The 10,063-nt window shown below is 39.5% G+C and overlaps 1 pseudogene; it reads right to left on the reverse strand.

The window, feature by feature from the left end:
* Window positions 1–266: 266 nt before the first annotated feature.
* LOC135537183 (interferon-induced protein 44-like) lies at window positions 267–2,477 on the reverse strand (annotated as a pseudogene).
* Window positions 2,478–10,063: the final 7,586 nt, after the last annotated feature.

Genomic DNA, 10,063 nt, shown 5'->3' on the forward strand with positions numbered 1-10,063 from the left:
AGGCTAATAAATAGCCTAATGCATGGTTGGCTACTACTGCCTGCATTTAATCCAGACAGATTTAGATGAAGGTAGGCTAATTCACTTGCCCCATATATTGTTCCACTTAAGACAGAAGAACTGGAGTGAAAAGAGATGTGTGCTGGCAGCAAAATGATGGATAATCCGATTACAGATAATAATAAAAAATACTTGTGTCATAGTCATATTGTGAAAATTCTCCATATCCATTACGATGGTCGCTTGTCCGAGTACTTGGTACAGCCCTAGTGGCAACCATGGTCTTTTGAATTGGACTCACACTTTCCAGATTCGGCCTTGTCTTGGTCTCTTCCACTCCTCCAGTCTTGGTCTCGACTCTGACTGGATTTGCTCCGGGTCTCGATCTTGAACTGGGCCCCTTTAGGTGGTCTTGAAAACAACACTTGATATCTTCTGTGGGGGCTTTCTGATGAAGTAATTCACAAATTGAGCCGTAATTTCAATAGCAGCACATCCATGTCTTCATGCAAGTTTATTTCCCCTACAGTAGTTCTTCACAGGCTGGATGCAGTTTACTGGTACTCCCAGTTTAGTACTGCGCTGCTCCATCTGCAATGAAAGAATAACGTTGGAATTCAAATGAATGAGCTGTACCTGTGTATGTAACTACCATGGAATATGTATTAGGAACACTGGCTAGCCACCCATTGATGGTTAACAAATCGAACAGTCTTTCATAATACAATCAGATGGTTTTTGTACTCACCTTCTCCTTTATGTACTTGCTCAGATAGATGTTTTTCAGGTCTTTCTTCACCAATGGACAGGCTTCATCCACTCTGGTGAGAATAACCATTTGGGGAATCCCTGCCAGAGCAAACTGATTTAATCCAGCAGTCCTTTTTCTCTCCAGGCAATTCGATGACGCTCCTACTCAAAGACATAGTACACCTACAATACTATTAGTTTGTGTAGCCATCAAAATAATAGCAATGTACAGTAATTTTCAGACCTGGGTTGAAATATATGTGTATTTGATCATTTTCTATTTAAATACATATTTTCTGTGTATTTGAGTATTTTCAAATAATGTGGCCCAAATCAACTACTTCTATTGGAAGTATTTGAACGCTTTTTCAAATGATTGCGTAACACTTCATTTTCAGGTTCATTATTACAGTGTGAATGCTGTAATAAGGACTTATTATAGTGTAATTCATTACAAGTATTGTAATGAATTGTGATAATTCATAGTTACGCTGTAATAACAACATGGAACTGGTGGTAATTACAGAGGTGTAACAACTGATGCTTGTTCCCATGTTTGTTTCAAATGTAAAAGTTTTCGATAGCATCCCAACGCACCATTTTCGTCAGTGCTATCCAGGATTCCTTGGGACATCCTTACCCTAACCCTAACCTTTACCCATACACTTACCCGTACCTTATAATTTGAAAGTATTTTCAAATACTTATTTCCAAATAGATTACTTCAAATACCAACCGGACCTGGTTCCAATGCATGGGAGTATAGAAGTATATTTGTATTTCTTCAAATACATGCCAATACTTTCCAAGTGTATTTCCACATATATTCCATTATTCAACTACTTGTACTTTCAAATCAAATATATCAAAATACTGACTTCCAAATCACTTTTGAAATACCTAAATAGTATTTGAACACAGGTCTGACACTAAAATTTGCACTCTCACCCATATCAGCGGCTCCTACTCCAATGTTCCTCATCTTCTGGATGACACCAATCAAGACAGCCATTTTATCAGCTGGTATGACACTGACCAGACAGTGAACTCTGTCCTCCGAACTGTGGGTGTCTATGTAGCCAGGATCCTCTTCTGATAATGGTGATATGGGATTAAACTAGCCAAGAGTGAAATGTAAAAAATGTGTTTTAATCAATACTGACTAACTGACTGTATCAGAGATTCCTTGTTGGTGATATAGTTTTTCGCATTGTTTACTTTACCTTGTGGCCCTCTTTTATATGGCTCTTTAGGGCCTTGATGATGTCAGCCTTACGCACACCTTTGACACTTTTCTCCAGACCCATGACATCATTGAACACCAATGGGAAATAGATTCCATGTTTTTCTTTTTTAGATTTTGTGGGTTTCATACTGTAAAATAGGATGTGCATTTCTAATGAATTATACAATTTGATGAGTATGCACTGATAATTCAAATAAAATGGTTGACATTCACAGCCATTTGCTTTAATATGTTATGGTTTCACTCAATGGGTTTCATATAACACTTCCTTATAACTTACTTAACTAACTTACTTTTCTGGCAATGCTTTCACCTGTAGCAGTGAAGAAGGCCAAGGTGATACACGTAATGTGACCCTGAAACACACAATTGATGGAGTTGATGAAGCTGGATTTTCCTGCTCCAGCTGGTCCGTGGAGGAGGATTCTGATAGTCTTCACTTAAGATTTCCAGGCACATAGTCTTTCAGTTCCTTAAGCATTTCCACTTCCTGACTGTCAGAGGGCAGTAGAGGACAGATTTAGAGAGGTAGACTCAGCGATACAATATCATGTCACAGCAGGCTTACAGAAAACAAAAACAAAATTCTAATCTTCCAAGACTGCCACATAATTTGGGTGATTTCTAATCTATTGTTTTGACTTGTTTGTCCCCACTTTGCATGATGCCTTCACATCACGGAGTGTACCTTTAAGTGAATAAAAAAGCAATGGACTTGGAATGATGCCATTTACTTTATTGCATAATTTTCACGGTAGGTGGTCCTTGTACACAGCATTTTCAACTGAAAATTATTTTAAAATGTATTTTTCTCCCATTCATTTTCAAACGTACCCCCAGGGTGTGATCCTCCATTCCTTGTCAAAAACTATTAAACAAACATGCACTACTGGTCAAATGTTTTAGAAAACCTACTCATTCAAGGGTTTTTCTTTATTTTTAAGACATCAAAACTATGAAATAACACATATGGAATCATGTAGTAACCAAAAAAGTGTTAAACAAATCAAAATATATTTTATATTTGAGATTCTTCAAATAGCCACCCTTTGCCTTGATGACATCTTTGCACACTCTTGGCATTCTCTCAACCAGCTTAACCTGGAATGCCTTTCCAACAATCTTGAAGAAGTTCCCACATATGCTGAGCACTTGTTGGCTGCTTTTCCTTCCGACTCATCCCAAACAATCTTAATTTGGTTGAGGTCAGGGGATTGTGGAGGCCAGGTCATCTGATGCAGCGCTCCATCCCTCTCCTTCTTGGTAAAATTGCACTTACACAGCCTAGAGGTGTGTTGAAAAAACTAATTATAGTCCCACTAAGCCAAAACCAGATGGGATGGCGTATCGCTGCAGAATGCTGTGGTAGCCATGCTGGTTAAGTGTGCCTTGAATTCTAAATAAATCACAAGACAGTATCACCAGAAAAGCACCCCTTCACAATAACACCTCCTCCTCCATGCTTTACGGTGGGAAATCCACATGCGGAGATCACCCATTCACCCACAAAGACACAGGGGTTGGAACCAAAAATCTAAAATTTGGACTCCAAAGGGCAAAGATACACCGGTCTAATGTCCATTGCTCGTGTTTCTTGGCCCAAGCAAGTCTCCTCTTCTTATTGGTGTCCTTGATTAGTGGTTTCTTTGCAGCAATCGACCATGAAGGCCTGATTCACAGAGTCTTCTGAACAGTTGATGTTGAGATGTGTCTGTTACTTGAAACTCTGTGAAGCATTTATCTGGGCTGCAATTTCTGGGGCTGGTAACTCTAATGGACTTTCCATCTGCAGCAGAGGTACCCCCCCCCCCCTTATCACAACACAACTGATTGGCTCAAACGCATTCAGGGAAGAAATTCCACAAATGAACTTAAGAATACACACCTCTTAATTGAGGTGCATTCCAGGTGACTACTTCATGAGGCTGGTTGAGAGAATGCCAAGAGTGTGCAAGGCTGTCATCAAGGCAAAGGGTGGCTAGTTGAAGAATATCAAATATAAAATATATTTTGATTTGTTTAACACTTTTGGGTTACTTCATGATTCCAAGTGTTGTTTCATAGTAAAAATAAAGAGAAACCCTTGAATGAGTAGGTGGTCTAAAATCTTTGACCGGTCGATTATGTTGAAATAAATGCAATCAACATACTATGATTAAGTACTATGATCTTAGATCATATAGCTCTTCCTTATGTGTCATTAAACCATTTCTGTTTATTTGTTAGTTTCTTATTTTCATACTGCTACAAATAAGTATTGTGTGTGTGCTAATAAGGGGGGCATAAAATCCTGTGCCGAGCTGCTATGATGCACACGACACATAAGACTGAGTTTAACCGAAACAGTAGAGACATCAGAGTGATTAGGTATCTATCAAAAACAAGTCCAGCACATACTGTAGGTACAAACACACTACAACTTGTAATGAATAGTCAGGGAGAAAAAGGTATAGATTCACACACAGAGCGTGGCAGGTGTTTATTCCGGGAATTGTGGTCACAGGTAGGCAATGGTCATACACAAGTAGGCAGGTGAATCAAAACTAGGACTGACCGCTAGAACTGGTTCTCACAAAACGAGCCAGGAAAAGGCTTAGTAGAGTCAAAATGCACAATACCTCACAAAGGCACAAACAGAATGAACTGAACTAAATAACCAGGTGAGTAACTAACACAGGTGAAATCAATGAACAAAAATTAAAGACAGGGCTACGTTCGGGAACACAAAGAAACAGGGATACATTCAAGAACACAACAAAACGGAATACAAGGTTGACTAAGAAAATAAGTACAGAACCTTACACAACTAACCTATACAAGGCAAAGGTGGTGCAGGTGACATAAACAGCAACATCTCTTCAAAGACAAAGTCCAATGTAATTACTTTACATAACACAGACTACCCACCCACACACTGACAAGTCTCTTACTTATACTTTCACTTATGATACTGGTGCATTTTATTTAGCTGAGATTTTTTTACCCTGGTCTTCTCAGACTATGTGAGTGTAGTGTACAAAATGCTTCAAATGATGCAAAACATATTATAATCACACTTTTAGATTTTTACTATAAGTGCTCTATCTTGAAAACTACTGCTGATGCACAATTTGTTGGCTGCATATCAACAGTAGACTAATAAAAACAACACTAAAATGACCCTTAAAAATATGTGGTTAAACACCCAACTGTATAAAAAATAAGGGGATGTCTTCCCTTTTAAAGGAAAAAAATTGTCTGTAGCCTACCTCAAGTCTCCCACTGATAAAATGCCCAAAGAATTACATGTTTTTAACCTTCATGTAACTAGGCAAGGATAAGAACAAATGATTTTTTACAATGACAGCCTACCCCCGACAACACTGGGCCAATTGGGCACCGCCCTACGGGACTCCCAATCACAGCCAGATGTGATGCTGCCTGAATATGAACTAGGTGCTGCAGTGATACCTCTTGCAAAGAGATGCAGTGTCTTAGACCACTGCGCCACTCTGGATGAGGTCCTAAATAAGTGTCACTAAGAAAGGCAATAATTTTGCACGCCCAATTTTTCAGTTTTTGATTTGTTAAAAAAGTTTGAAATATCCAATAAATGTCGTTCCACTTCATGATTGTGTCCCACTTGTTGTTGATTCTTCACAAAAAAATACAGTTTTATATCTTTATGTTTGAAGCCTGAAATGTGGCAAAAGGTCGCAAAGTTCAAGGGGGCTGAATACTTTCGCAAGGCACTGTAAATATTAGGACGAGCAATGTTGGAGTGGCATTGACTAAAATATAATACAATAGAATAAAGTATATACATATGAGATGAGTAAAGCATGTAAACATTAGCCTCTAAAGTATGTAAACATTAGCCTCTAATGTGCTAGTGATGACTGACTGTTTAACAGTCTGATGGCCTTGAGATAGAAGCTGCTTTTCAGTCTCTCGGTCCCAGCTTTGATGCACCTGTACTGACCTCGCCTTCTTGATGATAAAGGGGTGAACAGGCAGTGGCTCGAGTGGTTGTTGTCCTGGATCTTTTGGCCTTCCTGTGACATCGGGTGCTTTAGTTGTCCTGGAGGGTTCACTTTGTGCCCCGGTGATGCGTTGGGCAGACCGCACTACCCTCTGGAGAGCCCTGCAGTTTCTGTACCAGGCGGTGATACAGCCCAACAGGATGCTCTCAATTGTGCATATGTAAAAGTTTGTGAAGGTCTTAGGGGCCAAACCAAATTTCTTCATCCTCCTGAGGTTGAAGAGGCACTCTTGTCACCATTTCAGATTGTCAGTGATGTGTATGGAGAGGAACTTGAAGCTTTTCACCTTCTCAACTGCGGTCCCGTTGATGTGGTTAGGGGAGGGCTCCCTCTGAAGTTTCCTGAAGTCGACATCTCCTTTGTTTTGTTGAAATTGAAGGAGAGGTTATTTTCCTGGCATCGCTTCGCCAGAGCCCTCACCTCCTCCCTGTTGGCTGTCTCATCATTGTTGGTAATCAGGCCTACTACTGTTGTGTTGTCTGCAAGCTTGTGGGGCCCCTGTGTTGAGGATCAGCGAATTGGAGGTGTTGTTTCCTACCTTCACCACCTGGGGGCGGCAAGTCAGAAAGTCCAGAACCCAGTTGTACAGGACGGGGTTCAGACCCAGGGCCTGAGCTTAATGATGAGCTTGGAGGGTACTTTGGTGTTGAATGCTGAGCTATAGTCAATGAACAGAATTCTTACATACTGTAGGAATTCCTCTTGTCCAGATGGGATAGTGCAGTGTGCAGTGCGATGGCGATTGCATTGTCTGTGGATCTATTGGGGCAGTAATCCGTGATTGTCTTTAAATCCTGCCACATACAGTACATCGTGTGTCTGAGCAGTTGAATTGCGACTCCACTTTGTCTCTGTACTGGCGTTTTGCCTGTTTGTATTCGACCATATTCCCAGTCACCTTGCGTGAATTCTGTCATCAATCCATGGTTACTGGTTTGGGTAGGTTTTAATAGTCACAGTGGGAACAACATCCCCTATACACTTTCTGATGAACTCAGTCACCATGTCCGTGTATACGTCAATGTTATTCTCAGAGGCTACCCAGAACATATCCCAGTCCGTGTGATCAAAACAATCATGAAGCATGGATTCCGATTAGTCAGATCAGCGTTGAATAGACCTTAGCACGGTTACTTCCTATTTGAGTGTCTGCCTATAGGAAGGGAGGTGCAAAATTAAGTTGTGATCTAATTTGCCAAAGGCAGGGCGGGGAGGGCCTTTAAAACATCCCGGAAGGGGAGTAGCAGTGATCGAGTGTTTTACAAGAGCGAGTACTACAGTCAGTGGGTTGATAGAACTTCAGTAGCATTTTCATAAAATTTGCTTTGTTAAAATCCCCAGCTACAATAAATGTTGCCTCGGGATATGTGGTTTCCAGTTTGCATAACGTCCAATGTCGTTCGTTGAGGGCCGTTGTGGTATCAGCTTGAGGGGGAATATACACGGTTGTGACTATAACCAAAGAGAATTCTCTTGGGAGGTAATACGGTTGGCATTTAATTGTGAGGTATTCTAGGTCGGGTGAACAAAAGGACTTGAGTTTCTGTATGTTATCGCAATCACACCATGAGTAGTTAATCATGATACATACACCACCGCCTTTCTTCCCAGAGAGTTCTTTGTTCATGTCTGTGCGATGTACTGAGAACCCAGCTGGCTGTATGGACGGGGACAGTATATCTCGAGAGAGCCATGATTCCATAAAACAGAATATGATACAGTCCCCGATGTCTCTCTGGAAGGAGATCCTCACCTGAGCTCGTCTACTTTATTGCCCAGAGACTGACCATTAGTGAGTAATATACTCAGAAGCTGCGGATGGTGTGCACGTCTCCTTAGTCGGACTAGAAGTCCACTCTGTATACCTCTTCTCCGCCGGCGGTGTCTTGGAGAAGCCTCTGGGGAAAGTTCAATTGCCATAGGGGGTATGAACAATTCGGGAAATTCGTATTGCTGGTCGTAATGCTGGGGATTCACCTCCGCTCTGATATGCAAAAGTTATTTCCAGCTGTAAGTAATAGCACAAAAACAATTCTGGGATAATAATGTAAGAAATAACACATCCCAAAAAATACTGCAAAGTTGTTTCGGAGCTAGAAGCAGAGCTGCTATATCTGCCAGCAACAATACATATTATTCCGAGCACCATGAAATGACACCATATATCTATTCTACAAACCCTACTGAGTATTCCTTCCTTACACACAGAATAGTTATTTCTCTAAGCCAATCTATTTTTGTCATTGTTGGTCTTAAAATATGTTTTTAAAACCATATTTTGTATTTGTTTTCATAAAATTACTTTTTTTCCTTTTCTTGTTGGCACAATAAAAGTGGCCCTTGATTAAAATGTATTATGTCTTATCAGCTAATTATATTACAATGTGTTGAAATGTGGGATTGTATTTTGAAGGTTTCCTCGTTACCATATGAAGATGATGTCATCAATTGTGTTGCTGGCAGAATAGAACTGAGTGGGACATTCTTTATGCAGGTGAAACCAAAACAGAAACTAAAAAACCAAACAAAAATAACTATCCTTCTCGGGGTATAAAAAGGAGTGTCAGACTTAACCTTGACACTTATTTGGGACTTCATCGAATTCTTGACACATCTTATCACTGGAAGACTTGAGGTAGGCTATAGACAATTTTGGTCCATTTGTTTATTGTTTTACCGTTGATGTTATGTTCAGAAATTAGGCATAAATAATATATATATATAATATATATATAAATACAGTTTATATAGATATTTTAAGTGACACAATGAAATTGCTGTTATTTGTAGTCCTGGATCATTTTCTGTACATTTACAGACTGTAAATAAGACAAGTTTACACTAAGACAATATGCTCATGTGGAACACCAAAACATTTATGGATTTTGGGCTATTATTTGCTATTGTTTGTTCAACAGTTGCCTTATCTACACCTTGAGCTCACATGTTTGTTTTGTGATCTGATTGATTTGATCATATGATCATGGTTTGTCGTCTTTACACATGGTTTTAAAATATGTCTCTTATCGATCCCCTGTGTTGCATTGGGACCAGATTTCCTGGTGCCAGCCTGTATGCAAATTTGTTGAACGATATCATTTATTTCAAAATAATATTTTTATTTTACACCAAATATTGATGCCATAAGTCAATGGTGCTACCTGTCAATTATTTTAGAAGCCGGTATAATTATAATTATAATTGTTTGACCATCCACCGACCATGTTTGACCATGTTTACACTTGGTTGATATACAGATGCAATTGGTCCCTGATTACCCCCAGAAGTGGTCTGGAAGATCAGATAACAATCATATCACAATGCGTCTTTAATTGTCTACCCTGTAAAAAAATGTGGGAAAAATTATAATGTGGACAAGATGAAGACAAAGGATGAATGTAAGCACAGGGTATAAACGAGGCTCGTGAATAAGAAAATCAAATGTATTATTTTTATATTGTGTGTGTGTGTGTGTGTGTGTGTGTGTGTGTGTGTGTGTGTGTGTGTGTGTGTGTGTGTGTGTGTGTGTGTGTGTGTGTGTGTGTGTGTGTGTGTGTGTGTGTGTAGAGTATTTATTTTATATTTCAGTTGAAACAAACTGAAGAATAATTTGAGAAAGGCATGGGGTTGTTTAAATCCAAACCTAGCCCTCCAACTCCACCTCCATCACCAGGTAATTAGTATGTTTATATGTATGCAGGGGTTTAATCACCATTTTGTACTTGATGGTGATGTTCCCAAAATGTTAACTTTTTCATAAAAAATTGTTCCAGAAATGTATTAAAACTTCCATTGAAATACATTTTAAAAATCAAATCAGTGATTAAAGGGTTGACACTTCTTACCTTACCCGGGCTGCTTTCAACTGACCCAGAAAGAGCCCCCAAAACATCAGCTACGATATTGTTTCATACTGTATATAGGCACAAAACTTCTTAAGGTAAAAAGGTTTTACTTTGAGTTTGAGGACATTGTAATGCTTTACAGAGCCTCAAGGAGGCTAAATGGTTTAAATAGCTTAGGGAACTTTCCGAATCTATGGAAC

The sequence above is a fragment of the Oncorhynchus masou genome, unplaced genomic scaffold, assembly GCF_036934945.1.
Source record: "Oncorhynchus masou masou isolate Uvic2021 unplaced genomic scaffold, UVic_Omas_1.1 unplaced_scaffold_7214, whole genome shotgun sequence".
Lineage (NCBI taxonomy): Eukaryota > Metazoa > Chordata > Actinopteri > Salmoniformes > Salmonidae > Oncorhynchus > Oncorhynchus masou.